The sequence below is a fragment of the Stegostoma tigrinum genome, unplaced genomic scaffold, assembly GCF_030684315.1.
Source record: "Stegostoma tigrinum isolate sSteTig4 unplaced genomic scaffold, sSteTig4.hap1 scaffold_212, whole genome shotgun sequence".
NCBI lineage: Eukaryota > Metazoa > Chordata > Chondrichthyes > Orectolobiformes > Stegostomatidae > Stegostoma > Stegostoma tigrinum.
The window spans coordinates 110,183-137,401 of NW_026728149.1; the positions used below are offsets into that span (position 1 = coordinate 110,183).

The 27,219-nt window shown below is 44.1% G+C and overlaps 1 protein-coding gene across 2 annotated transcripts in view; it reads right to left on the reverse strand.

The window, feature by feature from the left end:
* The window catches only part of LOC132207928 (utrophin-like), a 136,126-nt gene extending 109,155 nt beyond the window's left edge, over positions 1–26,971 (reverse strand). For both annotated transcript variants that reach the window (XR_009444016.1, XM_059643740.1), the window contains exon 1: positions 26,761–26,971. The gene's annotated coding sequence lies outside the window, so the exon portion shown is untranslated. The remainder of the gene's footprint in view (positions 1–26,760) is intronic.
* Between the last annotated feature and the right edge of the window lie 248 nt (positions 26,972–27,219).

A 27,219-nucleotide genomic window follows, 5' to 3' on the forward strand; every position in this document is an offset into this window, starting at 1 on the left:
CATGCTAACCAAACTAGGTTGATACGGCATCAGGAAAGCCAGTGCCAGACATGAGACTGCTGAGTGAGAGAGTTTATTTCAGGGGATAATGTTTGGTGTAGGAACCAGAGGAATGTACCTGCATGAGTAACGGGCATGGTCAATGTGAGGTCAGGTCGAATGACATATAAAGATCAAGTAGATGCAACAGCCCTGAACGAGAATGTCACCAAGACCATACGAATGCTGCAAACTCGCAAACAGTGCAGGGGCACAACGTGCCCAGCTCCTCGACAGCCTTTCCAATAGTTTGGGAACATGTGTGTTCGACTTCTCCGTCAAGATTCTCGGAATCTGAGATGGTCACTGCCTCGACGCCTTTTCCACTTGCAGAATAAAACTGATTTCTTGCGAAATACTCTCGGTGCAAGAGGCAGGCTACTGCACATTACACTCTGCCCGTATCCGAGACAGGATTAGAGGAACCTGACCCGACGCTAGAACATCCAGAAACCACAAAAGAAAAAGAACCAGCCTGTGTCCTTGAACTCAGAAGGGGAGGAATATATTGAATGTAATGAGGTCAGCCAGATGGACAGCACAGAGTGAGTTTCCTGAATGGGGCTTAATCTGGTCCAGTCAGGAAGCCCTAGCTGATTGATAAGAACTGGAGTGTCGGACATCCTGCTCACTCTGAAAGAGTCGGTTGAGTGTCAAGGACTCTCAGTTTGTAAATAAAAGGTGACTTGGTGACAGGATACCAGCTCTGCGGAATTATTTCAGGTCCCTCTTAAAAACAAAATTTTTGATCCCTTCCACTGCGACAAATTAAAAATTCTGAGTGAAAACCCAAGAGGACAGCGGATGCTGTAAATCAGAAATAAAAGCAGAAGTTGCTGGAAAAGCTCAGCAGGCCTGGCAGCATCTGTGAAGGAAAATCAGAGTTACCATTTCAGTGACCTTTCCTCAGTTCTGAACAAGTACATTCATCATATGAATGCTGCAAACTCGCAAACAGTGCGGAAGCATGACATGCCCAGCTTCTCGACAGACTTCCGATAATTTTGAGCATCTTGCTAAATCTCCTCTACACCCTCTCTAAAGCTTCCACATCTCTCCTATAATGAGGCGACAAAAGCTGAACATAAAAATACAAGTGTGGAGTAACCAGAGTTTCAGAGAGCTGCAGCATAACCTAATGGCTCTTAAAATCAATTCTCCTGTCAATGAAAGCCAACACACCATATGCCTTCTTAAAAACCCTCTCAACTTGGGTAGCAACTTGGTGGGAGCTTTGGATATGGACCCCAAGATCCCTCTGTTTCTCCATACTTCCATTAACCCTGTAATCTACATTGAAGTTGAACTTACAAAATAAATCAGTTCACACTTTTCTGGTTTGAATTCCATCTGCCAGTTCTTTGCCCAGCTGTGCATCCTGTTGCAACCTGCAACAGCCCTCCACACTATCCACAACTCCAACAACCTTTGTGTCATTGGCAAACTTAGTAACCCACCCTCCCACTTCCTCTTCCAAATCGTTTATAAAGATCACAATCAGCAGGCGTCCCAGAACAGATCCCTGCGGAACACCACGAGTCACCGAGCTCCAAGCTGAATACTTTCCATCTACTACCAACCTGTCTTCTATTGGGCAGCCAGCTATGTATCCAGACAGGCAAATTTCCCTGAATCTCATGCCTCCTTACTTTCTGATTGAGCCTACCATGTTGAAGCTTATCAAATGTCTTGCTAAAATCCATAGACACCACATCCATGGTCTACCTTCATCGATGTATTTTGTCACATCCTCAAAGAATTCAATAAGGCTTGTGAGGCCTGACCTACCCCTCTGAAAGCCATGCTATTTCGAATCAAACTGTGCTTTTCCAAATAATCATAAATACTATACTATTCATATTGGGATATACCCACATCACATGGACTGCAGTGACTTATTCTCACCTTCTCAAAGGCAATTAGAATTGGACAATGGACACACTCCATGAATGATTTAAGGAAAAAAAAAACTCCGTGTCTGTCATTTTTGTTCCACTGACACAGTCATCCTCTTCTTTCCACCCTCTACCCAGTTAGAAATTTCAGGTTGAAGCTCCAAACCAGGACTTGAGCACAAAATGATGGCAATGTTGAGGGAATGCTGCAATGCTGACGTACCTACTCTTGGCATTCTTTCCGAAGCCTGAATTCAATGGAAGTCAGCAATAAAAAAGTTAGCCAGAACGTGTCCATTAAACCATTCTCAATTGCCATTTGGTTCACTAATGCCCGACACAGAAGGAAACCTGGCCTAGGATACACGTGATTCCAGTCTTCGCATTCATAAAATCACAGAATCATATGGTACAGAACAAACCCTTCAGTCTAGGCCATGCATCATAGTTTACGCTTAACTGCCTTCTAAGCAATTTGGCATGAGCAATAAACAGTCACCTAGCCAGCAACACAAGGCCCATTTAGAAAAAGTACTGATAATATTGGCTTCCAAGAGTTACTGACGTCGACACCATCAAGAAGCTGAAATAACATAAATATAGTGATGCAAAAATTGACTCAGCGGCACCTAACTAAGCTCCTTGATAATGAGCAGAGACTCAGAATCTCCAAGCTGGTAAGCTCAATGTCATTACTAATCAAAGCAAAGGATGCAGAGGTACATGCTGTTAATCTTAGTTGTGTGTCACTGGTCAAGTTCAAAAAGGGGGCCACAATGATGATTCAGAGCGTCTAAGTTGGCGGTTGGTTGGCTGACTGTCATAAGCCAAGCTCATTATGTGCTGAGGATACAGAATGACTTGTATGAAAATAAATTAATTTTAAAAATTATATTTCCTCATTAGAAGTACAGGATAGTTTTAATAGCCCTGAAGGGAACATTATAAAGAGTCACTTTAGGCTTTATGTTTGTTTTGCTTCTGTCCTACAGGGGTTATGCGTGTAATTTTCATCAAAAATGATTAGCTGCTCTAGGCTGGCCCAGATTAAAATTCTAGCAGTTTGGTAGTGGCTTGACCACTCGACCATAAATATAGCATAAAGACCCATTCATTCCTTGGCAGTTTTATTAACTCCAATACCGTTTGTTATTAGAAAGGCTGTCAAAACATATCAGAAAGAATCCTTCAAAGGAATCAGCTGAGAATACAATACTGCAAAGATAATTTTCTCTTCAAGTTGTCAAATCATTTTATTTTTAAGGGTGGACAACTATCGTGGACAAACAAGAGACACAAAATTCTACAGGTGGGGGTGGAGTAGTGATATCATCGGACTATTAATCCAGACCCACAAGCTAATGTCCTTGGGACTTGGCTTCAAATCTCACTATGACAGACGATATAACATATTTACTCTCTCCTAATGTCCCCTTAACTCCTCAATACCTTGTACCTAAACATTGGAAATTAATTCCCTTTATACAATTACAGGAATAAAAATAATTTACATTTTCGATAGTCAAATATCAAACTTCTAGTTAGATATATGTCACAACCAACTCATACCTGACCTGATCAGAATTATAAAACTTTCAATGAATGTTTAAAACAAAACCAGTGTTATGACAGTGGATCAGAGCTTCAAAATACAAACAGGCCTCTTTTCACTTCGCATTTCAAAATTACTCACTTTTGAAAGAAAAACAGGACTGCTACAGAAAGTATAAACTGTAAATGTGAACTCACTGAAAAGATCCTACAAGAAGCCCACGTAATGCTGTAAAGAATCACAGAAATTTCAAACAGGGACAGACCTCCTAAAAAGACAGACCGAGGGGCTGACTGCACCCCTGTCAGCAAACAGCCACCTCTTTCAGGCATATCTGTGTTAGCCTCCAGAAATGTATGAAAAAGAGGTTAAAAAGTGAATGCAACAATGAGCCTGTCACTATTAGCAGAAAATGTCCTGGTATATGGCCCAGAGTGCTGAGGGACACAGCTTTGAGAATAGCGATTTTTAACAGCCCTATCCTACCAGAAAAAACACAGAATCACCCCTTCTTCCTCCACATGCTGTCAGTGAGTTCAAAAGTAATCACAAAGGAATTTTGATTACAAAATCAACATCAAAACTGTCAGCTCAACTATCAAGGTCAACGCTATTGGCCCAATCCAATCACAGCTGCTACATCTTTGCACTTGCTCCTCACAAATAATTCAGAGGCTCATCTGCATTTTGCTTTTACTTTTATCCAGTTGCACTCATCGCTTACTTTTATAAGTTTAGTAGTTTAATTATGTATTTTTTTATTTTGAAGAAACTGAAAAATGTTTGGGAGGAAACAAATGCTAGGAAAGTCAAGGAAAACTGTCTCAACTCCCCTAGTCAATTTTCATCATGGGATATCACATCCCTGGAATTATTGTAAATTGCTTCTGCTCTGCATCCAACATATTCACAACATTCCCATAGTATTGGAGGTTTTCATCTGCCATGGTGGCATAAACCTATTTAGAAGTAACCTTGCCAGAATCTTCCTGGAAAAGGTAAATCTGACGAGCAGCAATTCTAACATGTGAAGCTGTAAAGGCAACAATACACATTTTCAGCTCAGACAGCAGAAGGGAAGTTCTCCAGGGAAAGAGAAAAAAATAGCAAAGAAATAAACTGTAATAATGGCTGAGAGACAGTGGGCAAGTGGCAAATACAGTGAACTAAAAATCCAGAGACCCAGGCTGATGCTCTGGAGAATGTAGGTTCATGTTCAAACACTGTAGCTGGTCAAATTTACAATTCATTAAAAAAATACCCAGAACTAAAAGTTATTTCCAGTAACGCTATCATGAAACTATCAACAATTGTTGGTAAAAATCCATCTGATCCACTCATGTCTTTTTGGGGAGAATTTGATCATCCTTACCCCATCTGATCTACATGTGGCTGCAGAGCCACAGCAATGTAGGTAGCTCTGATCCACCCTCCCAGCCATCCACTCAGTTCAACAGCAATTAGTGAAGGACAACAAATGATACCTTCACCGGTGATAGCCACATCCCTTGCAAGAATGGAACATGTTATAATGAAATGGAAGGACTTGATCAATGTAGTGTGAAATTATCAACAGATGAATGGATAGAATTGGATACAGAATGCAGTTCATCAATATGATGAGATGGTGCAAAACAGAGGATATTGCTTTCAGGATTCCTGTCATTAAGGCAAACTCGAAGACTCAGCAAGCAGTTAGGGCACTCATTAATGTATGAGCAGAAACTAAATAGCCATGAAAACCAACATAAAAGTACAAACAGCAGGCTCTTAAAATTTTTTGGAGATGTGCAAGGCAATATTAAATTATGCCCTGAAGTGGTTAAGTTCAGTTAATCCTATTATAAATAGCACTGAAACTCACTGTCAATTACACATTAGTCCAGAATTTTCGAGGCAATAGATAAAGTGAAGCAGAATACCAGTTTCCATGAGGAACAAACTTAATTTGGAAGTTAAAGGGATGAAAGGAATTACTTTTCTGAACAACGTTCTGAACAAAGACAGGCAGAGGGCAGATTGAGAATATGAAACATTGAGGAGATGGTAAGTAAAGAAACAGGTTTGGAAGCAACAGTGTGGTAGAATTGTAGAAGTTCTCTGGCCTCATGCAACATCAGGAATGAATACATTTGATCTTTATAGAACAGAATGTCAGAGAAGGGGGGGCTCTCTTCCAAAATGGTCAAGCTTACAAAATGTAGGAAAAAGGCTGCCTTCCTCTTGGTGCTTCTCACTGGATGAACACTCGAGGAAAGTTGTGCTCATTGGTTGCGGACCTGTTGGTGGTTGCTTCGTTCATATCAGGCAGATTCTCCCACAGCGGGTGAAGGTGTGGTCACAGTCTTCACTGGGGGCAACTGAATCTATTCCTCTTCTTTGTTCTTTCATGCAAGTTCTGTGTTTGGATTCCTGATTGTGGCTACAAACTCATCTATCTGTCCCTCGAACGATCAAGTCTCCGATCACTCACGTCCTGTTTACCTTACCCTTTTCCGCCGTGCCCCAGAGCCAATTACACTTTACTTTAAACAAATTTTCAGTCCGAATCACGGTAAAAGGAAGCCATTTGGTCCATCATGTTTGAACTAGCTCTCCAAATACATATCACAAATTTGTGCCTTTTCCTTACCCTGCACATTATTTTTCTTTCATTAATCAACTAATGCTCTCTTGCATCTTTTGCTGAAACTGCCTCCTCCAGGTAATGCATTCGAGAGACTGTGATAAAGCTATTTCTTACAGGGCAGTTACTTCTTTTGTCAATCACTGCAAACCTCTGCATCCAATTCTCAATTCTGTCACAAGGTAGGAAAGTCTTCCCGTCGTCTGCTCTGACCAGACCTCAAATGATTTTGCAAGATTCAACATAATCTCTTCTAAGTCTAAGCATCTTCGAGGAAATCTGTCCCAATTCCTCTAATCAATTTTCATGAGATATCACATCACTGCAATCATTATTGTAATTTGGTCCTGCTCTGTCTCCAACATTTTCACAAAGTTCCCTCAGCATGGAAGGTTTCTGCACCCATTCAGAATGGTTCCTTCCATTTTATGTACTGTTTTTCCGACCGAACTTAACCACTTCACAATTTTCTGTATTACATTTAATGTACTACATCAACTGGTGCCTCTCCTCACCTTGACCTCTAACTTGCAGCCTCTCTCCACTCCCAAACCTTTGGGTTGTGCCCTCTCCTGCTTCTCAATCTCTAAGTAACAGCCTCTTTTCCTTCCCTCCGTGACCTCAGGGATGCAGTCTCTGCCTCCTCACCTCCTGCTGCTATTCAACAATAAATAGAACACAGAACAGAGAACATTACAGCACAGTACAGGCCCTTTGGCCCTCGATGTTGTGTCGACCTATCATACCGATCTCAAGCCCATCTAACCAACACTATTCCATGTACGTCCATATGCTTATCCAATGACGACTTCAATGTACCTGAAGTTGGCAAATCTACTACCGTTGCAGACAAAGCGTTCCATTCCCTTACTACTCTCTGAGTAGAGGAACTACCTCTGACATCTGGCCTGTATCTTTCACCCCTCAATTTAAAACTATGCCCCATCGTGCTTGCCGTCACCACCCTATCTAACCCTCTGATTATTTTATATGCTTCAATTAAGTCACCTCTCAGCCTTCTTCTATCTAATGAAAACAGCCTCAAGTCCCTCAGCCTTTCCTAAGATCTTCCCTCCATACCAGGCAACATCCTAGTAAATCTCCTCTGCACCCTTTCCAAAGCTTCCACGTCCTTCTGATAATGCAGTGACCAGAACTGTACACAATTCTCCAAGTGCAGCCGCACCAGAGCTTTGTACCGCTTCACCATAACCTCTTGGTTCCGGAACTCGATCCCTCTATTATTAAAAGCTAAAACACTGTATGCCTTCTTAACAGCCCTCTTAACCTGGTTGGCAACTTTCAAGGATCTGTGTACATGGTACAATTTTATTCATTTCGTTAATCTAATATTTGATATTACAGCAGCACTAAGTAGAGCTGAAGACTAAAAATGGCAGGAGATCCCAGACCTGTGTTATGCTGCTCTTGCTCAATGTGGGAGCTCAAGGACGTGGCTGATGTCCGTGACTCCTTCACGGGCAGGAAGTGTGTCCAGCTGCAGCTCTCGTTAGACCACATGATGGCTCTGGAGCTGTGGATGGACTCACTTTGGAGCATCCACGATAGCACATTCAGCAAATTGGTCATATCGCTAATGAGGATAGCTGAGGGAGAAAGGGAATGGGTGACCAAAAGGCAGAAAAAAAAGCAGGAAGGCAGTGGTGTCCCCTGTGGTCATCTCCCTCCAAAACAGGAAGGACAGGAAAAAGAGTGGAAGGGCTATAGCCACAGGGGATTCTATTGTAAGGGGAGGAGATAGGCGGTTCTATGGTCAAAAACATGCTATGTTGCCTCCCAGGTCCACCGGTCAGAGATGTGTCAGATCGACTGCAGGACATTCCAAAGGGGGAGGGTGAACAACCAGCTGTAATGGTGCATATAGGCATCAATGACATGGGTTAAAAAAAACACACAATGAGGTTCTACATGCAGAATTTAGGGAGTTAGGAGCCAAGTTAAAAGGTAGGACCTCAGGAGGTAGTAATCTCAGGTTTGCTACCAGTGCCACATGCTAGTCAGAGTAGAAATGAAGAAATAGGCAGGACAAGTGAGTGGCTTGAGAGATGGTGCAGGAGGGAGGGGTTCAGATTTTTGGGACATTGGGACCGGTTCTGGGGGAGGCGGGACTATTACAAATTGGACCGTCTACACCGGGAGCCAATGTCCTCGGGGCTGCTTTTGCTAACGCTGTTGGGGAGGATTTAAACTAATGTGGCAGGGGGATGGGAGCCAAATGCACAGGTTAGTGGGCAGTAACAAGATAATAACTGCAGCCTGTAAGGAACTAGATAACGAAGTCAGTGTGACTAAGAGGAAGAGTAGACACAGAGCAGATGATGAATGCAGACGGACAGGTGGTCTGAGGTGCATTTGTTTCAATGCAAGAAGTGTGTAGTGCGCTATCAACGCAAGGTCGCTCAACTGTGGGGTCCTTACAAAAGTTATCTCAAAACTGAACAAGTTGAACTGCTGGGACCGGACAGATTTAGCAAATATCATGTGTGGCACAGCACAATTTTTGACAAAACAAATCTGAATTCTCAGAGATAATGGGAACTGCAGATGCTGGAGGGTTCCAAGATAATAAAATGTGAGGCTGGATGAACACAGCAGGCCAAGCAGCATCTCAGGAGCACAAAAGCTGACGTTTCGGGCCTAGACCCTTCATCAGAGAGGGGGATGGGGAGAGGGAACTGGAATAAATAGGGAGAGAGGGGGAGGCGGACCGAAGATGGAGAGTAAAGAAGATAGGTGGAGAGAGTATAGGTGGGGAGGTAGGGAGGGGATAGTTCAGTCCAGGGAAGACGGACAGGTCAAGGAGGTGGGATGAGGTTAGTAGGTAGATGGGGGTGCGGCTTGGCGTGGGAGGAAGGGATGGGTGAGAGGAAGAACAGGTTAGGGAGGCAGAGACAGGTTGGACTGGTTTTGGGATGCAGTGGGTGGGGGGGAAGAGCTGGGCTGGTTGTGTGGTGCAGTGGGGGGAGGGGACGAACTGGGCTGGTTTCGGGATGCAGTAGGGGAAGGGGAGATTTTGAAACTGGTGAAGTCCACATTGATACCATTAGGCTGCAGGGTTCCCAGGCGGAATATGAGTTGCTGTTCCTGCAACCTTCGGGTGGCATCAATGTGGCACTGCAGGAGGCCCATGATGGACATGTCATCTAGAGAATGGGAGGGGGAGTGGAAATGGTTTGCGACTGGGAGGTGCAGTTGTTTGTTGCGAACTGAGCGGAGGTGTTCTGCTGAATTCTCAGATAAAGATGCATGAAAACTGATGCTATCATAAATCATGAACTATATTCAGAATTTTCATAAAGCTCAATGATAAACTGAATTCATCAAGAACTACTGTAATATTTATATTTTATTATATACAATCTGATTTAAGTATTTCACAAACAATGAAAGTGCATATTTTTACACATTTTTCATTTCAGTGGTTCAGCCAGTTATTTTCTAACCATCTTTATCAGGCCGGAAAGCCATAACTAGTGGAGTGCCACAGGGATCAGTCCCAAGACGACAATTATTTACTATCTACGTTCATAACTTAGAGGAGGGGACAAGGCATAAATCCATCCAAATTTGCTGATGCTACAAAAATAGAGTAAGGGAATGTTGTCATGAGGACATAAAGAATCTGCAAGGGGATAGACAGGTCAAGCAAGTCGGAAAAAAGTTGGCAGAGAGAGTTTTCTGTAGGAAAGTACACTTTGGTAGGAAGAATCAAAAGATAGACTCTTACTTAAATAGAGGGGGACTCTAAAAAAATGCAGGGTAGGGGACTTGGATGCTCTCGTCCATGAAACACATAACAGCATGCAGGTGACTGATTGCTTTATCGCTGTCACATGTACTGAGATACTGTGAAAAGTGTTGATTTGCATGCTGGAGTGGCAAATCATACCGTACAAAGTGCAGAATACAGTGTTTACAGCCACAGAGAAGATGCTGAGAGAGAGAGATCAGAATTAACATTTGAGAGGTCCGTTCAATAGTCACAACAGGAAAGAGGCTGTTCTTAAATCTATTTGTACGCTTACTCAAACTAATATCCTCTGCCCGACAGAAGAGGATGGAAGAAAGTATAACCAGAGTGAGGGGGTATTTTGATTATGTTGGTTGCTTTCCCAAGGCAGTGGGAAGTGTAGATGGAGTCAATGGATGGAAGGCTAGTTTGCGTGATGGATTGGGCTGTGCTCATGATTCTCTTTAGCTTCTTGCAGTCTTGGGAACAGCAACTGCCATACCACACAGAGATGCATCCAGATAGGATGCATCTACAAAATTAGGTAGGGTCCTCGTGGACATGCTGAATTTCCTTAGCCTCCTTGACCATCATGTTGACATGGGTAGACCAGGACACATTGTTGGTGAGCAACATTCCCAGGAACTTCACACTATCAACCATCTCCACCTCAGCCCCATTGCTGCAGACAGAAGCTTCCTGAAATCAATATCCAGCTCCTTCATTCTGCTATGTTGATGGACAGATTGTTATCTTTCCATCATGCCAGCAAGCACTCAATTGTTTTTCCTGTAATCTGACTTATTGTTGTTTGAGGTCCGACCTACAATGGAAGCATCATCAGCAAACTTGTAAACGGAGTTGGGGCCACACAGTCATGATTCCATAAGGAGTATAGAGTAGGGGCAGCTCTGCTGGGCACCGGTGTTGAGGCTTACGGTGGAGGAAGTGTTGTCATCTATCCTTACTGATTGTGGTCTCTGGGTCAGGAAGTCGAGAATCCTGTTACAGAGAGGGATGCTGAGGCGTAGGTCTCAGAGTTTAGAGAGGAGATTGTTTGGAATTACAGTGTGGAAGGTGGTGCTCTGATCAATAAGTAACAGCCTGATGTAGGTATCCTTGTTATCCAGACATTCCAGGGATGACTGTCAGGCCAGGGAGACGGTATCAGCTGGAGACCTGTTGCAGTGGTAGGTGAATTGCAAAGGATCAAAGCACTTTGGTAGGTTGGAGTTGATGTGAGCCATGACGATGGTGATGCAAGTAATTAAGAAGGCAAATGGAATTTTGGCCTTTATTGTAAGGAGGTTTCAGTTTAAAAATGGGCAAGTTTTTTTGCAACTGATCAGGCTATCGAGGAGGTCACACTTGGAGAAATACAAGAAAGGATACACAGCCATGGGAAGCAGTTCCAAAGAGATTCACTGGGCTGATTCATCGGATCATGATTTATCAAGAATGGTTACACAGAAGGTCTTTATTCATTCAAGTTTAGAAGAATGAGGGGTGATCTTACTGAAACACAAAATTTTGAGGGGGCTTGACAGGCTAGATGTGAAGACAATGTTTCCATTAGTGTGGAAATCTCAAACTCAGCAACACAGTTACAGAAGAAGGGAACATTTATTGAAACCGGAGATGCAAAGGAATTTCTTCTCTCAGCAGGTAGCGATTGTTTAGAATACAAGAGAATTGTGAAAGGGACATCACTGAAAGTATTTAAACAAGGTGGTCGAGAAGATTTTTGGAATAGAGAAGTTGAGGGCTCTGAGAAGCTGGTATGGAAGAGGAGTTGAGTCCTGGGCAGGTCAACCATGTTCTTATAGGATGGTGAGGCAGGGTCGAGAGGTAGAACATCCAGATCCTGGTGCTATTTCTTATGTTTTTGTCTGCTTTCTAGAACTGATAAGGAGTTTTATTGTGCTAAATGGCCAAGCAAGCTACTGACACAGAACAAGACTGAAATAATTTGCTCAATAAAACATTTCATGAGGCTTTATGGGATAAAGAATATTTTCATGTACTACTTTGCTGACATCAATCGAAATCTGCTCAATTGAAAGAAATACATTCAGTTCACACAATTTTATGTCATTCTTTCCTTCAATGTATCAAGTATATCTTTGTTGTAATTCATTAAAGTTTGTCTTTCTCAGGGACTTAAAATATGAAACAATACATAATACTGAAGTGTACAGCAGTGAGCACAATGGTCCAATTCCAAATTCTTTTAGATGGATCGGGAAAAATATCTGCTACCTGCAGCTTCATCATGAATATATTCAAATTGTTCCAGTCCTGAACCATTTCAGACTGTAGTTCGGATGCTCACATCTCTCACTATTTGGATTTTGTTTTGCGATTACATTCTAAAGTGCAGACTACAGACCAGAACATTGTATTTTTGGAAAATAAATATTATAAAACTAAATAACTTCATGAACCAAGATAATAAAATATTAATTGCTTGCTTAAATTGAAAGTGTTCTTTATCTTGCTCATATATTTGAAGCCAAATTATTTGTACATGCTTTCTACAACAGATTGGCTAGTTTAGAAAATGTTTTCACTGTTACTTGTATAAATTTCAACCTCATATTTAAGTCATCAAGCTGGTGAGAAATCTTTGGAGAGAAAGAGACATCAAGTGGAGATAACTGACTGGCCAGATCATTTAATATTTTGACTTCTTGTTTGACTGGGGCAATTTCTTCTTTAAAAACCTAATGGAGAGGAAGCGTATAAAATCTGAGAAATATCCTGAAATTAATGATTAAATGTAAAGAAGAAATTAAATTAAAACTAACATCCTAATATTAAATACAAAATACAAAAGCATCTGCTGAAAATGACATTCAATTAATAAAGATCTCGAGTTAAAAGTAACAGTGATGATGAAACTATCATAAATTGTTGTAACAGAAAACTGAATTCACTAAACTATTCTTCAGGGAAGGGAATCTGCCTTCCTCAGCAATTCTGGTATATGACTTCAAATTCACTGGGATATGGCTGACTCTCTACTGACTTCCAAAATGGCCCACCAAGCCATTCCTCGATGGGAAATGAATGTTAGCCTTGCCAGCAGTGCTCTCATCCTGTGAAAGAATGCTTTAAAAAAAAGTGGATTTAATAAATGTAGAAGTAAGTAACAAAACAGGACAAAACAACTCAAAAAGGCTTTGAAGGATAATACTACTAAGTCCTGTTCTTCTTCCGTACTTTATGCTATCTGTATGCAGAACTGCATTTGAAATTACAATTTGACACCTGCCTGATGCACATCACACATAAAGACATCCTGAGGCATCCCAAAACTCAATCTGTTAACCAGTTCCAATTCAAGCCATTAGGAAATCAACCTCTGGATGTCGGGTATGCGTTGCCTGAACAAGCATAAACTCTTCCCTTTTTATATATACCACCAAGCAAATAGCAGACAATTAGGTTTAATGCAGAAACGGTTTTAGGTTTTGGTTGGGAAAATCAGGGCAGAACTTATACACTTAATGGTGAGGTCCTCAGCAGTGTCGCCAAACAAACTTGGGGAGCAGGTTCAGAGTTCCTTGAAAGTGGAGTTGCAGGTAGAGAAGAAGGCGTTTAATATGCTTGCTTTTCTTGGTCACAGCACTAAATATAGAAGTTGGGAAGTCATGTTGCAGCTACAAAGGACATTGGTTAGGCCATTTTTGGAATACTGCATTCAATTCAGGTTTCCTTGCTATAGGAAAGTTGTCGTGAAATTTGAAAGGGTTCAGAAAAGATTTACAAGAACATTGCCAGGGTTGAAGGGTTTGACTGTAGGGAGAGGCTGCTTTCTCTCAAGTACCTGCTTCAAAATCTTCCCACCCCCAGCCTCATCTCATATCCAGCCCGACTGATCCAGACTGATCAGAAGGTAACAATGTGACCACCTCTGAATGGCACTTCTCACAAGACATTCGAAAAAAGTCGCTCAGCCACATCATTTCTTTTTCTGGCAACAGAAGTTTTAATTGCAAGAAATTACAAAGAATTAACGAAAAGAAAAGCATGCTGCTGTTCGACTCTTCAGAAATATGACAAATCCCAAATTTCCAGTAAAATCTTGGTAAAAATGGAGTGACGAAAATCATCTGCACACAGAGTGCGAGCAGCAGCGGAGTCAAGACGGACCCGGAAGACTGCAGCTAAGGTAAAGCAGTTTATTTTTTAAATTACTTACCGGTAGCGGGCAGCGGTGTTTTTCCTCTTTCAGAGAAGGAGCGGGAGCAGCAGAGGAAGTGACGAGGACCAGAGGGGCAGCCGGGAAGGAAAGCAGTGACCATATGTATCAGCAAGGCGTGTTAGGGAAATGGAGCTGGAGCTGGATGAACTACGGATCATTCGGGAGGCAGAGGGGGTAATTGAGAGGAGTTACCGGGAGTTGGTCACTCCTAAGGCTCAGGACGAGGATAGATGGGTTACAGTTAGGGGGAGGAAAGGGGACAGACAGACAGTGCAGAGATCCCCTGTGGGCATTCCCCTCAGCAATAAGTATACCGTTTTGGATACTGCTGGGGGGGATGACCTACCAGAGGAAAGCCATAGTAGTCAGTTCTCTGGCACTGAGCCTGACACTGTGGCAAAGAAGGGAAGGGGGCAGAATAGAAAAGTACTCGTGGTAGGGGACTCGATAGTTAGGGGAATCGACAGGAGATTTTGTGGGCGAGATCGGGATTCCCGGAAGGTATGTTGCCTCCCTGGTGCCAGGGTCCGGGACGTCTCCGATCGGGTGTATAAGGTTCTAAAACGGGAGGGTGAACAGCCAGAAATCGTGTTACATATTGGCACAAATGATATAGCCAGAAATAGGTTTGAGGATATAAAAAGTGATTTCAGGGAGTTAGGATGGAAGCTGCAGAGCAGGACGAACAGAGTAGTGTTCTCTGGTTTACTACCGGTGCCACGAGATAGCGAGGTGAGGAACAGGGAGCGGGCGCAGCTGAACACGTGGCTACGCAGCTGGTGTAAGAGGGAGGGCTTCAGATATGTTGATAATTGGGATGCCTTCTGGGGAAGGTGGGACCTGTACAAGAAGGACGGGTTGCATCTGAACTGGAAGGGGACCAATGTCCTGGGTGGAAGGTTTGCTCGAGTAGTTCGAGAGGGTTTAAACCTGAGCTGTATACCAGAGGTGAGCGTTGATGCAGGTGAGGCAGTAACAGGAGGTAGACCAGCTAGTGGGAAGGATTTTCCTGGGAAGGAACCAAGGGATCGGTTAAAGTGTGTTTGCTTTAATGCAAGGAGTATCAGGAATAAAAGTGATGAACTTAGAGCATGGATCAGTACCTGGTGCTATGATGTTGTGGCCATAACAGAGACATGGGTTTCTCATGGGCAGGAATGGTTGCTGGATCTTCCAGGGTTTAGAACATTTAAAAAGAATAGGGAGGGGGGAAAAAGAGGAGGGGGTGTAGCACTACTAATCAGAGAGGGTATCACAGCTACAGAAGCTTCCTTTGTCGAGGAAGATCTGCCTACTGAGTCAGTATGGGTGGAAATTAGGAACAGCAAGGGAGTAGTCACCTCGTTAGGGGTTTACTACAGGCCCCCCAATAGCAGCAGGGAGATTGAAGAAAGCATAGGTCGACAGATTTTGGAAAAGTGCGCACGCAGTAGGGTGGTTGTAATGGGTGACTTTAACTTTCCTAATATTGATTGGAACCTCCTTCGAGCAGAAGATTTGAATGGAGTTGTTTTTGTAAGGTGTGTTCAGGAGGGTTTCCTACCGCAGTACGTTGACAGGCCGACGAGGGGAGAGGCCATTCTAGACTTGGTGCTCGGAAACGAGCCGGGGCAGGTATCAGATCTTGTGGTGGGAGAGCATTTTGGTGATAGTGACCATAACTGCCTCACGTTCTACATAGCTATGGAGAAGGAGAGGATTAAGCAAAATGGGAGGATATTTAATTGGGGAAGAGGAAACTATGATGTGATTAGACATGAGTTAGGAAGCATGGACTGGGAGCAGTTGTTCCATGGTAAGGGAACTATAGACATGTGGAGATGGTTTAAGGAACAGTTGTTGGGAGTGATGAGTAAATATGTCCCTCTGAGACAGGCAAGAAGGGGTAAGATTAAGGAACCTTGGATGACGAGAGCGGTGGAGCTTCTAGTGAAAAGGAAGAAGGTAGCTTACATAAGGTGGAGGTCAAGTTCAGCTAGAGAGGATTACATGCAGGCAAGGAAGGAGCTCAAAAATGGTCTGAGGAGAGCCAGGAGGAGGCACGAGAAAGGCTTGGCAGAAGGAATCCGGGAAAACACAAAGGCATTTTACACTTACGTGAGGAATAAGAGAATGGTCAAAGAAAGAGTAGGGCCGATCAGGGATAGCATAGGGAACTTGTGTGTGGAGCCTGAGGAGGTAGGGGAAGCCCTAAATGAGTTTTTTGCTTCTGTCTTTACGAAAGAAACGAACTTTGTAGTGAATGAAACCTTTGAAGAGCAGGTGTGCATGCTGGAATGGATAGAGATAGACGAAGCTGATGTGCTGAAAATTTTGTCAAACATTAAGATTGACAAGTCGCCAGGCCCGGATCAGATTTGTCCTCGGCTGCTTTGGGAAGCGAGAAATGCAATTGCTTCGCCACTTGCGAAGATCTTTGCATCCTCGCTCTCCACTGGAGTCGTACCTGAGGACTGGAGAGAGGCAAATGTAATTCCTCTCTTCAAGAAAGGAAATAGGGAAATCCCCGGCAATTATAGACCGGTAAGTCTCACGTCTGTCGTCTGCAAGGTGTTAGAAAGGATTCTGAGGGATAAGATTTATGACCATCTGGAAGAGCATGGCTTGATCAAATACAGTCAACACGGCTTTGTGAGGGGTAGGTCATGCCTTACAAACCTTATCGAGTTTTTTGAGGATGTGACTACAAAGGTTGATGAGGGTCGAGCTGTGGATGTAGTGTATATGGACTTCAGTAAGGCATTTGATAAGGTTCCCCATGGTAGGCTCATTCAGAAGGTCAGGAGGAATGGGATACAGGGGAACTTAGCTGCTTGGATACAGAATTGGCTGGCCAACAGAAGACAGCGAGTGGTAGTAGAAGGAAAATATTCTGCCTGGAAGTCAGTGGTGAGTGGAGTTCCACAGGGCTCTGTCCTTGGGCCTCTACTGTTTGTAATTTTTATTAATGACTTGGACGAGGGGATTGAAGGATGGGTCAGCAAGTTTGCAGACGACACAAAGGTCGGAGGTGTTGTTGACAGTGTAGAGGGCTGTTGTAGGCTGCAGCGGGACATTGACAGGATGCAGAGATGGGCTGAGAGGTGGCAGATGGAGTTCAACCTGGATAAATGCGAGGTGATGCATTTTGGAAGGTCGAATTTGAAAGCTGAGTACAGGATTAAGGATAGGATTCTTGGCAGCGTGGAGGAACAGAGGGATCTTGGTGTGCAGATACATAGATCCCTTAAAATGGCCACCCAAGTGGACAGGGTTGTTAAGAAAGCATATGGTGTTTTGGCTTTCATTAACAGAGGGATTGAGTTTAAGAGTCGTGAGATCTTGTTGCAGCTCTATAAAACTTTGGTTAGACCGCACTTGGAATACTGCGTCCAGTTCTGGGCGCCCTATTATAGGAAAGATGTGGATGCTTTGGAGAGGGTTCAGAGGAGGTTTACCAGAATGCTGCCTGGACTGGAGGGCTTATCTTATGAAGAGAGGTTGACTGAGCTCGGTCTCTTTTCATTGGAGAAAAGGAGGAGGAGAGGGGACCTAATTGAGGTATACAAGATAATGAGAGGCATAGATAGAGTTGATAGCCAGAGACTATTTCCCAGGGCAGAAATGGCGAGCACGAGGGGTCATAGTTTTAAGCTGGTTGGTGGAAAGTATAGAGGGGATGTCAGAGGCAGGTTCTTTACGCAGAGAGTTGTGAGAGCATGGAATGCGTTGCCAGCAGCAGTTGTGGAAGCAAGGTCATTGGGGTCATTTAAGAGACTGCTGGACATGTATATGGTCACAGAAATTTGAGGGTGCATACATGAGGATCAATGGTCGGCACAACATTGTGGGCTGAAGGGCCTGTTCTGTGCTGTACTGTTCTATGTTCTATGTTCTACAACGGGGTGGCCTGTTCTTGAATCCATAGTATTTATGTAGCCGATCTTGTTCAGTTTCTGGTTAATAGTAACACCTCTGATGTTGACAGTGGGGGATGCAGCGATGGTAACAGCAATAAATATCAAGAGATGATGGCTAAATTCTCCCTTGTTGGAGACGGCCATTGCTTGGCACTTGTGTGGTGCAAATATTACCGAGCACTTATCAGCCTTAGCCTGGATAATATACCGGTCTTGACGCATTTAAACATGGACTGCTTTATTATCTAAGGAGTTGGAAATGGTACTGAACATTGTGGAGTCATCAGTGAACATCCCCACTTCCGACTTTATAGAGAGAAGCTGAAGCAGCACAGATGTTTGGGCCTTGGATGCTGCCCTGACGAACGCTGAAAGAGATGTTCTGGAGGTGAAATGACTATGTCTAACAATCACAAACGTTTTCCTTTGTGCTTGGTATGACTCCAATTAACAAAGACCTTTTCCCTGCCTTACAAGAATCTAAGTCCACCTTAAAATATTCAATGACCCCAACTCTGTCATCTTATGAGGCAGCTAGTTCCAATGTCATACAAGTATCAGAGAAAAAATGCTCTGCTCATCTGTCCTGAAGTGGCAAGTCCAAATTTTGCATAAGTGTCCCGAGTTCAGCGCTCGCCAAAGTATAGGAAAAATCTTTCTACATATTCCTCATGAAGACCATTCGGAATCATATATACTTCAAGGAAATCACCTCCTTACTCTTCTCAACCTCAGCAAAAACAAGCCCAGTCTATCTAAGACAACAAAGTGTGGAGCTGGATGAACACAGCAGTCCAAGCAGCATCCCTGGAGCACAAAAGCTGATGTTTCGGGTCTAGACCCTTCAGCCTCTCTGATGAAGGGTCGAGGCCCGAAACGTGAGATTTTGTGCTCCTAAGATGCTGCTTGGCCTGCTGTGTTCATCCAGCTCGACATATTGTTATCTCGCATTCTCCAGCATCTGCAGTTACCATTATCTCTCCAAAATAAAGGCTGATGTCTTTCAAAACCCAATGTCAGATTTTGCAGACAGTCCTTACCATGGAAAAATACTAAATATGTATAAAGAAGAAAACTGGAGGTGAAACCATTCAAACAATTTTCATTGGCACAACAAATGTTCAAACTGTAAAAGCAGGTTAAGCACCTGTATATGAGGAAACTGTACTCTAACTTTGACCAGACACTTAGAGCTAACAAATGCGACAAATATCCATTTCTTTCTGGATTACCAATTTTGCTGTTGGGAAAATAGGCCTAGACTTAGCAATGTAAATTCAAACAAGATAGCAACCTCTCAGATCTCAACACTCACAGTCGTAGAGTTCTGTTTTCACAGGTTGGAGTATAATAGCATCAAGTACAATACACCAAATCTTCTTTGGTACCTTTTCCTTCCATAAAACTGTTTTTAGTCGATGCGCACAGAATTCATTTTATACACGTTGAAAAGTTCAAGAGGCCAGTTCCAGCACTTGGACTTGCATCTTCTTCATCATCACAACAGAACAAAATAAAGACCCACTCTTTGTAAGTCACGTTTTCCATTTTTCGTGACAAGGTGAAGTGCAAGAACTGCTCACTTGATGTTAAAATCTCTTAACTATGTACCTATATATTTCAATTCTGTGAAATATGTGGAATGAGTTCGAGAAAAGGATTAATTTTGTTGCTCTGGGAGAGAGCTGGTACAGATAAAATAGGTTGAATGGCCTCCTCCCATGCTAAAAATGTCCATAACTGTTCTTGGCCGTGCTAAATTAAAGTGGGCATCCTTTCATTATGACTGTGAGACGCAGCATGTTACGATAGATGGCATAATGGAGAAATCCTTTGTTATTAATGAATTTGTCGGCACTAGGCATTCTTCCGAAGTCAAATGTTTGACATGTACCTGTTGCACTGACTTGGTTCCAAACACTTGTAATGTGGAGGTGCTGGTGTTGGACTAGGATGGACAAAGTCAGAAGCCACATGGCATCAGGTTATAATCTGACAGGTTTATTTGAAATCACACAAGATTTGAAGTGCAGTCCCTTCATCACATGCGGTCAGAGAGGAAAACACACAGACACACAATTTATAAGCAGAGAGATCAAAAGATCATACAACTGGTGTGAGTGGAGTGTCAGATAATAAGTCTTCATCCAGGACGTTTGTTTATTTGCAGATATTTTGTTGAAGAAGCACACAACTTGTAGTTACAGTCAGTGTGGTATCTTATAAATTCTTGCTTTTGAAATAAAGTTTAAAACTCTACGACAGATTCTGAACACAAGCCTCTAAACTACAAGTCAGAGTCTGACCTGAGATGTCACCTTGTACATTCCTGTTGCGCTGCCTGATTATCATGACAACACAGCACTGACATTGACTTTATAAACACTCTCCTTGCCTTTAACACTCTTGGTCGCCTGGAAAGAGTTATTATCTGACACTTCATTCAGGCCAATTCTATGATCTTTTGATCTCTCTGCTTATAAGCTGTGTGTCTGTGTGGTCACCTCACGAACTGCACCTGATGAAGGGGCTGAACTCCAATAGCTTGTGTGAATTGAAATGAACCTGTTGGACTATAAGCTGGTGTCATGTGACTTCTGACTTCACACAGTTGTAGGATATGTTTTCAATCCTACCATGACTTGACAATAAGCCAACTTCTTAAAATTTATAAAATGAGAAGTATGTCTAACCTTGAACCTTTAAAAAAGGAAAGATTACAACCATAGTATTCCCCATGGTAGGCTCATTCAGAAGGTCAGGAGGAATGGGATACAGGGGAACGTAGCTGCTGGGATACAGAATTGGCTGGCCAACAGAAGACAGCGAGTGGTAGTAGAAGGAAAATATTCTGCCTGGAAGTCAGTGGTGAGTGGGGTTCCACAGGGCTCTGTCCTTGGGCCTCTACTGTTTGTAATTTTTATTAATGACTTGGATGAGGGGATCGAAGGATGGGTCAGCAAGTTTGCAGACGACACAAAGGTCGGAGGTGTCGTTGACAGTATTGAGGGCTGTTGTAGGCTGCAGCGGGACATTGACAGGATGCAGAGATGGGCTGAGAGGTGGCAGATGGAGTTCAACCTGGATAAATGCGAGGTGATGCATTTTGGAAGGTCGAATTTGAAAGCTGAGTACAGGATTAAGGATAGGATTCTTGGCAGAGTGGAGGAACAGAGGGATCTTGGTGTGCAGATACAGAGATCCCTTAAAATGGCCGCCCAAGTGGACAGGGTTGTTAAGAAAGCATATGGTGTTTTGGCTTTCATTAACAGGGGGATTGAGTTTAAGAGTCGTGAGATCTTGTTGCAGCTCTGTAAAACTTTGGTTAGACCGCACTTGGAATGGTGCATCCAGTTCTGGTCGCCCTATTATAGGAAAGATGTGGATGCTTTGGAGAGGGTTCCGAGGAGGTTTACCAGGGTCCTGGCTGGACTGGAGGGCTTATCTTATGAAGAGAGGTTGACTGAGCTCGGTCTCTTTTCATTGGAGAAAAGGAGGAGGAGAGGGGACCTAATTGAGGTATACAAGATAATGAGAGGCATAGATAGAGTTGATAGCCAGAGACTATTTCCCAGGGCAGAAATGGCTAGCACGAGGGGTCATAGTTTTAAGCTGGTCGGTGGAAAGTATAGAGGGGATGTCAGAGGCGGGTTCTTTACACAGAGAGTTGTGAGAGCATGGAATGCGTTGCCAGCAGCAGTTGTGGAAGCAAGGTCATTGGGGTCATTTAAGAGACTGCTGGACATGCATATGGTCACAGAAATGTGAGGGTGCATACATGAGGATCAATGTTCGGCACAAAATTGTGGGCTGAAGGGCCTGTGCTGTGCTGTGCTGTACTGTTCTATGTTCTATGTTCATTGTACAGTCTGGCAGTAAAGACAGAACGAATGATTTAATCGACTGTGTTTGACACCTCACAATTAATCCCCCTGATGGAAGAAAGGTTGGCTGTGTTCTCTTTCTTCAGGAACATCCAGCTAATACCACCTTACTACTGCTTGTTTTATTCATCTGGTGTTCCATCTAATTCCTTTCAGTCTTGGTCAAACCTTCATGTAATTTATTTAAATTTTCAATAAAATAACTTTAACTTTTTATTCCACAATTTTAACATTTCCTTTGAAGGTTTGAATGGTTCACTTAGTACACTGCACATGTTGTGTTCATAATTGGAGAAGATGGTGGAAAAATCAAGATATATTGACAAGTAAACAAATGGCTAACTTCTGCTTTCTTGTCAGTAAAGCCTTTTGAACAGAACATAAAGTTGCGCAACTACGTAGAGATAACAATTTAAAAGTGGGAAGACCACTGTTTGTGGTCCCCACACCAATCTCTATTCACTACCTACGGACTGCATTACTCCTCCTTGGCAACAATGTTATGTTACACTTGTCTCAGCACAACCTTGGCATCTTGTTTATCCCACGATGAACGTCCGACCACACATTCATGCAATCCCTAAAGCTGTCTCTTTACATCTTTTTAATACTGCCTCCCTGTCTCTTGTCTTGACTCATTAGCAGTGAAACCTTCATCTGGAACTACTTCACTTCTGGACCTGACAACTCCAATGCATTGTAAGATAATAAAATGTGAGGCTGGATGAACACAGCAGGCCAAGCAGCATCTCAGGAGCACAAAAGCTGACGTTTCGGGCCTAGACCCTTCATCAGAGAGGGGGATGGGGGGAGGGAACTGGAATAAATAGGGAGAGAGGGGGAGGCGGACCGAAGATGGAGAGTAAAGAAGATAGGTGGAGAGGGTGTAGGTGGGGAGGTAGGGAGGGGATAGGTCAGTCCAGGGAAGACGGACAGGTCAAGGAGGTGGGATGAGGTTAGTAGGTAGCTGGGGGTGCGGCTTGGGGTGGGAGGAAGGGATGGGTGAGAGGAAGAACCGGTTAGGGAGGCAGAGACAGGTTGGACTGGTTTTGGGATGCAGTGGGTGGGGGGGAAGAGCTGGGCTGGTTGTGTGGTGCAGTGGGGGGAGGGGATGAACTGGGCTGGTTGAGGGATGCAGTGGGGGAAGGGGAGATTTTGAAACTGGTGAAGTCCACATTGATACCATATTTCATCGTCTCAGCCTGCTCCTGCCCCTCCGAACTCATCTCCACCTATCTGGACTCCATTTTCTCCCCTTTGGTCCAGGAACTCCCCACCTATGTCCGTGACACCACCCACGCCCTCCACCTCCTCCAGGACTTCCAATTCCCTGGCCCCCAACACCTCATATTCACCATGGACGTCCAGTCCCTGTACACCTGCATTCCGCATGGAGATGGCCTCAAGGCCCTCCGCTTCTTCCTGTCCTGCAGGCCCGACCAGGCCCCCTCCACCGACACTCTCATCCGCCTAGCGGAACTCGTCCTCACACTCAACAACTTCTCTTTTGACTCCTCCCACTTCCTACAGACTAAGGGGGTGGCCATGGGCACCCGCATGGGCCCCAGCTATGCCTGCCTCTTTGTAGGTTACGTGGAACAGTCCATCTTCCGCACCTACACAGGCCCCAAACCCCACCTCTTCCTCCGGTACATTGATGACTGTATCGGCGCCGCCGCTTGCTCCCCAGAGGAGCTCGAACAGTTCATCCACTTCACCAACACCTTCCACCCCAACCTTCAGTTCACCTGGGCCATCTCCAGCACATCCCTCACCTTCCTGGACCTCTCAGTCTCCATCTCAGGCAACCAGCTTGTAACTGATGTCCATTACAAGCCCACCGACTCCCACAGCTACCTAGAATACACCTCCTCCCACCCACCCTCCTGCAAAAATTCCATCCCCTATTCCCAATTCCTCCGCCTCCGCCGCATCTGCTCCCACGATAAGACATTTCACTCCCGCACATCCCAGATGTCCAAGTTCTTTAAGGACCGCAACTTCCCCCCCACGGTGATTGAGAACGCCCTTGACCGCGTCTCCCGCATTTCCCGCGACACATCCCTCACACCCCGCCCCCGCCACAACCGCCCCAAGAGGATCCCCCTCGTTCTCACACACCACCCTACCAACCTCCGGATACAACGCATTATCCTCCGGCACTTCCGCCATTTACAATCCGACCCCACCACCCAAGACATTTTTCCATCCCCACCCCTGTCTGCTTTCCGGAGAGACCACTCTCTCCGTGACTCCCTTGTTCGCTCCACACTGCCCTCCAACCCCACCACACCCGGCACCTTCCCCTGCAACCGCAGGAAATGCTACACTTGTCCCCACACCTCCTCCCTCACCCCCATCCCAGGCCCCAAGATGACATTCCACATTAAGCAGAGGTTCACCTGCACATCTGCCAATGTGGTATACTGCATCCACTGTACCCGGTGCGGCTTTCTCTACATTGGGGAAACCAAGCGGAGGCTTGGGGACCGCTTTGCAGAACACCTCCGCTCAGTTCGCAACAAACAACTGCACCTCCCAGTCGCAAACCATTTCCACTCCCCCTCCCATTCTCTTGATGACATGTCCATCATGGGCCTCCTGCACTGCCACAATGATGCCACCCGAAGGTTGCAGGAACAGCAACTCATATTCCGCCTGGGAACCCTGCAGCCATATGGTATCAATGTGGACTTCACCAGTTTCAAAATCTCCCCTTCCCCCACTGCATCCCTCAACCAGCCCAGTTCATCCCCTCCCCCCACTGCACCACACAACCAGCCCAGCTCTTCCCCCCCACCCACTGCATCCCAAAACCAGTCCAACCTGTCTCTGCCTCCCTAACCGGTTCTTCCTCTCACCCATCCCTTCCTCCCACCCCAAGCCGCACCCCCAGCTACCTACTAACCTCATCCCACCTCCTTGACCTGTCCGTCTTCCCTGGACTGACCTATCCCCTCCCTACCTCCCCACCTACACCCTCTCCACCTATCTTCTTTACTCTCCATCTTCGGTCCGCCTCCCCCTCTCTCCCTATTTATTCCAGTTCCCTCCCCCCATCCCCCTCTCTGATGAAGGGTCTAGGCCCGAAACGTCAGCTTTTGTGCTCCTGAGATGCTGCTTGGCCTGCTGTGTTCATCCAGCCTCACATTTTATTATCTTGGAATCTCCAGCATCTGCAGTTCCCATTAACTCCAATGCATTGCCTGTTTGAGTCCCACATTTGCCCATTGAAAGCTTGATGTCGTCTAAATCTCCACTGCCCGAGTCTCATCTTGAACCAAATCCTATTCTCTGTACTTTCTACCTGACTGATAGTATTAACAGTAATTTTATTAAATTCTCATTTTTGTTTACAAATCGTTCCTTGGCTCTGCCAATCGCTATTTTCGTAATCTCCACCAGTCCAACCATAATTCAGGATATCTGCACTCGTCTAATTATGTCCTCTTGCCCACTCTTGATTTCAAACGGCCCACTACTGGTTGCCAAACATTTAATTGTGTAGGCTTCAAACCCAAGAAGAGACTTCCTACACCTTCAGCGAGCAAACTCACATCCAGAACCTCAACCTGAGCAACAAATCTTCGTAAAACTCACTAACTTCCGACACCTCTTAGCCTCTGTACATTTCCTCTTTTAAGGCACTTTTTAAAAGAATCCTCTTTGATAAAGCTCTTGATCATCAGAACTAACAACTTAATAAGGCTCAGTTGTATTCTGGGATCGTTAATACTCCTTTCAGATGTCTTCAAAGTTTCTCTCCAATAAAGAGATTACATAAGTGGTTGAAGTCATTGCCAAGCAGAGGGGGACGAATTGGGGAGTTATTTCAAAGAGCTATGATATGCCAGGAGACCTCCTTCCACACGCCAACTCTGATTCTACAAACACAAAAATGAGTTTCAGACTTGGGAAGATCCTTCAAAAATGTCACAAGTAACCAGCTTTTGGGCAGAGTCGAGCTGCTGAGATGATAGACCAGGATTTAGGGGTACCAGTTGTGATAATATGCTGAACACAATCAAATTTTGAGGTTGTAGAATGATGCGGTCTTCAGCATTTTTGACACTTTGACCATTTTCCTTCCTTTCCACAGAACAAGTCAAATAGCAGCAGCACAATGTTGCATGGCCGCTCAAGCCTGCTCCACCGTTGATGATGATTGTGGCTGGTCTTTCACATCAATTAAACTATTGCTCATATCTCATCCGCTTTTCAAAACATCGATTTATTCACGTGTAGCATCCCTCTCGCTAACTTCATGAGAATTCATTCCAATCACTGAACTCCTAACGCTGACCCACCTGAGATCAAAAAATTCAGCTGAGATCAGGAACCGATCTCGCCTGTATGGCTGAGCTGGCTTTTAAAAAGTTTGCCAGTGAGATAGTCCCAGTGAGAAACATTCATTCAAAAAAATAGAATTGCATGGATTGCTCTCCAATCCTAAACTCTATTCAAATTCAGTTGGCTGAACGGTTGGTTTGTGATGCAGAGTGATGCCCTGCAGAGAGGGCTCAATTGCCACACCAGTGACCTTACCACAAAGGGTCTTCGCCTCAACCGCTCTACTTGCCTGAGGCATGGTGATCTTCAGGTTAAATCATAACCAATTGTGTCTCTCTAAGGAGTGGCCAAATGGCGTGGTAAGGCTTTACCTTTAATCCTGGTAACATGGCAACAAGCAGATAACTCAGCTGATGTCACTGACTAATAGAATCCTCAATTATACTAATATTACCGATGTGATATCATCAGAAGGCATGCTCAACGAAGTTTTAATTTGCAAATTAAGTTAACAACCATTCAATCAATATTACTTCACTACTCATATTACTGATCGTCTCGATACAACATTGTGGTTACATCTGTTCATAAGTGAAGTGTAATGTAATTGCACTTACTGTGGTTTTATCAATGTGATCCTGCAATGAGTCAATAAGCAGTTCACCCACAGGTTGTCAATCAGTGCGGACCCCTTCAGCTGTTATCACATGAGCCTCAAGATCATCCAGAGCTTTCTGCAGTTCTTGAAGTTTCTCCAACACCTTTTCCACCTGTTTCTGCCAGTTGCTCGCATGGGTTTTCAATTGCTCCCAAGTTTCCTTCACTTCTATTGACTGTTTGCGGACAGCTTTGGCAATTCTCTGGGCTCTCTCTTCCGGGGTAGGTTCTGGAAATATGAAGCGCAAATAATTTATCAACTATTCATGACTTTGATCTATAGAACTTAAGTTTTCTTTCTAAACCCCTTTCCTCTAAAAGGTCTCTCTGGACTTTCTCCTGAAATTGGGAATAGAAAGTACAAGACTAAAGATTTTATGACAGGCACATCAATGATAAATTCTCTAATTAGCTAGCAG